We start from the raw sequence: 4,029 nt of genomic DNA on the forward strand, positions 1-4,029 counted from the left end.
ATTTCCAGTAGCATCATGAACAAACTCAACAATATAACTATCACATACAGCATGCTTTTCATGATTTACAAACACATAATTTTTATCAAGCTCAAAAATAGTGGGATCAAAACTTTCAAACCCACTTTTTAAAAATCTATAACAAGATGATTGATCATTCTCAAGAGATATGGGACTCCAAGATAAAGTCAAGACCTCTCCAATCCCATTTTCATTAGTAGTACAATTAATATTATCAAGTAACATAGGACCATCATCTAGAGCTTTATCATAAACATTTGCTAAGCAAAACTCTTTAGTACCATGCATTTCGATATCAGGCACAAACAAAGCATTATCATAAGATTTATCAAAATAGCATGGATTATCATAGAATACAGTAGCATAATTATTCTCACAAGTTTTACTCATAGGGAATATTTCAAGAGAATCCACAGGAACATAAAATTCATCCTCCTTTGGTAAGCATGGAGGACAATCAAATAGTGTAAGATATAAAGAGTTACTCTCATTAGAAGGTTGGCATGGGTAGCTGATACGTCTCCAACGTATCTATAATTTCTTCTGTTCCATGCTAGTTTTATGACAATACTCACATGTTTTATACACACTTTACATCACTTATATGCATTTTCCGGAACTAACCTATTAACGAGATGCCAAAGTGCCAGTTCCTGTTTTCTGCTGTTTTTGGTTCCAGAAATCTTACACAGGAAATATTCTCGGAATTGAACGAAATCAAGGCCCACGATCTTATATTTCACGGAAGCTTCCAGAGCACCGAAGAGGGACCAGAGGGGAGGCCCAGGGCCTCCACACAACATGGCGGTGCGGCCAGAGGGGGGGCGCCCCCCTACTGTGTGGGCCCCCCAGGCCTCTTCCGACTCCGCCTCTTCGCCTATTTAAGCCCTGGTGACCTAAAACTTTGATACCAATAAGCCACGATACGAGAAAAGTTCCAGAGCCGCCGCCATCGCGAAGCCAAGATTCGGGGGACAAAAGTCTCTGTTCCGGCACGCCGCCGGGACGGGGAATTGCCCCCGGAAGGCATCTCCATCGACACCACCGCCATCTTCATCGCCGCTGCTGTCTCCTATGATGAGGAGGGAGTAGTTCTACCCCGAGGCTAAGGGCTGTACCGGTAGCTATGTGGTTCATCTCTCTCTTTGTGATCTAGTTGAATATCATCTATGTGCTACTCTAGTGATGTTATTAAAGTACTCTATTCCTCCTCCATGATGTAAAGGTGACAGTGTGTGCATCATGTAGTACTTGGCATAGGTTATGATTGTAATCTCTTGTAGATTATGAAGTTAACTATTACTATGATAGTATTGATGTGATCTATTCCCCCTTTCATAGCCTGATGGTGATAGTGTGCATGCTATGTTAGTACTCGGTATAATTGCAATGGTCTATCATGCACTCTAAAGGTTACTTAAATATGAACACCGGATGTTGTGGAGCTTGTTAACTCCGGCTTGAGGGAGCTCTTGTAGCCCTACACAATGAATGGTGTTTGTCATCCAACAAGAGAGTGTAGAGTAGTTTCAGTTATGTGATCAATGTTGAGATTGTCCACTAGTGAAAGTATGATCCCTAGGCCTTGTTTCCAAACATCGAATCACCGTTTATTTACTGTTCCACTGCATGTTTACTCGCTTCCATATTTATTTCAGATTGCTATTACCACTCATATTCATCCATATTACTTGTATTTCACTATCTCTTCGCCGAACTAGTGCACCTATAAATCCGACAAGTGTATTAGGTGTGTTGGGGACACAAGAGACTTCTTGTATCGTAATTGCAGGGTTGCTTGAGAGGGATATCTTTGACCTCTACCTCCCTGAGTTCGATAAACCTTGGGTGATTCACTTAAGGGAAACTTGCTGCTGTTCTACAAACCTCTGCTCTTGGAGGCCCAACACTGTCTACAGGAATAGAAGCGTGCGTGGACATCAAGCTATTTTCTGGCGCCGTTGCCGGGGAACGAAGAAAAGCTACACCACAAGAGATTCCTACCTCCCATGTCAATTGCGCGCCAGTAGTAGACAGCAGTAGCTAATCCATTCTTCTTCCTTTTGTTCATCACTCTCCTCCTCTTTTTCATCCAATGAGCTTTCAGGTTCATCAATTTCTTCTTTCACAGGTTCCTACAAATTGTGAGTGCATTCTTGTGCATGAATGAGTCTCTCTTTATAATCAATGATATAAGGATTATTGATGTAATGTTCTATGCAATAATCAAGGATAGAAGAGACATAATATTTAAGGTCCTTACAAGCAATACAAGTTTCATAATTTTTAGCCATGAAGGATTCTGATACGTCTCCAACGTATCTATAATTTCTGATGTTCCATGCTAGTTTTATGACAATACCTACATGTTTTGCTCACACTTTATAATGTTTTATGCATTTTCCGGAACTAACCTATTAACAAGATGCCACAGCGCCGCTCTCGTTTTCTGTTGTTTTTGGTTCCAGAAAGGTTGTTCGGGCAATATTCTCGGAATTCGACGAAACAAAGACCCAATATCTTATTTTTCCTGGAAGATTCCAGAACACCGAAGGAGAGTCGGAGGCAGGCAGCAGGGGGCCCACACCATTAGGCGGCGCGGGTGGCCCCCTGGCCGCGCCAGCCTATGGTGAGGGGGCCCCAGGCGCCTCCTTGCGCCGCCTCTTCGCCTATAAGACCCCCCGCGACCTAAAACCTCGTTACGGATTGACGAAACTCCAGAAAGACTCCAAGGGTGCCGCCGCCATCGCAAAACTCCAATTCGGGGGACAGAATCTCTGTTCCGGCACGCCGCCGGGACGGGGAAGTGCCCCCGGAAGCCATCTCTATCGACGCCACCGCCTCCATCATGCTCCGTGAGTAGTTCCCCCATGGACTACGGGTTCTAGCAGTAGCTAGTTGGTACTCTCTCTCCCATGTACTTCAATACAATGATCTCATGATCTCCCTTACATGATTGAGATTCATCTGATGTAATCGGTGTTGTGTTTGTTGGGATCCGATGGATTGTTACATTATGATTAGTCTATCTATAAAGTTTGTGAAGTTATTGTTGCTGCAATCTTATTGTGTTTAATGCTTGTCACTAGTGCACGAGTGGCATGATCTTAGATTTAAGCTCTATACTTATTGCTTAGATTGTATCTACAAGTTGTTTGCACATATTGTTGTCCGGAACCCGAGGCCCCAAAGTGACAGAAATTGGGACAACCGGAGGGGAAGGCTGTGATATGAGGATCACATGTTTTCACCAAGTGTTAATGCTTTGCTCCGGTGTTCTATTAAAAGGAGTACCTTAATCGCCGTAGATTCCCTTGAGGCCCTGCTGCCACCGACTGGTAGGACAAAAGATGTTATGCAAGTTTCTCATTGCGAGCACGTATGACTATATATGGAAAACATGCCTACATGATTAATAATCTTGATGTTCTGTCTTAATGCTATTTCAATCGTATCAATTGCCCAACTGTAATTTGTTCACCCAACACTTGTCACTTGTTATTGGAGAGTTACCACTAGTGTAGATCGCTGGGAACCCCGATCCATCGCTCATCATCATATACTCGTTCCTATATGACATTGGAAGTAGTATCAACTATTTTCTGGTGCCATTGCCTCTGTGTTATCATAGTATCGCTGCTGTGTTACTATTACTATTGCTCCCATATTATCGCTGCTTTCACATCACCCCTGTTACTAGTGCTTTTCCAGTGCAGTTGAATTGACAACTCAGTTGTTAAGGTTTATAAGTATTCTTTACCTCCCCTTGTGTCGAATCAATAAATTTGGGTTTTACTTCCCTCGAAGACTGCTGCGATCCCCTATACTTGTGGGTTATCAAGACTATTTTCTAGCGCCGTTGCCGGGGAGGCATAGCTTTACTCATAAGTTCACCTGGGGAGTACACTCTACCTCTCTCTCTGTTTTTATTTTATTTTATTTTGTTTTGCTTAGTTTACTTTTGTCTAGTTTATTTGTGCTTAGTTTATTTCCGTCTAGTATTATTTT

The sequence above is a fragment of the Lolium rigidum genome, chromosome 2, assembly GCF_022539505.1.
Source record: "Lolium rigidum isolate FL_2022 chromosome 2, APGP_CSIRO_Lrig_0.1, whole genome shotgun sequence".
NCBI classification, from domain to species: Eukaryota; Viridiplantae; Streptophyta; class Magnoliopsida; order Poales; family Poaceae; genus Lolium; species Lolium rigidum.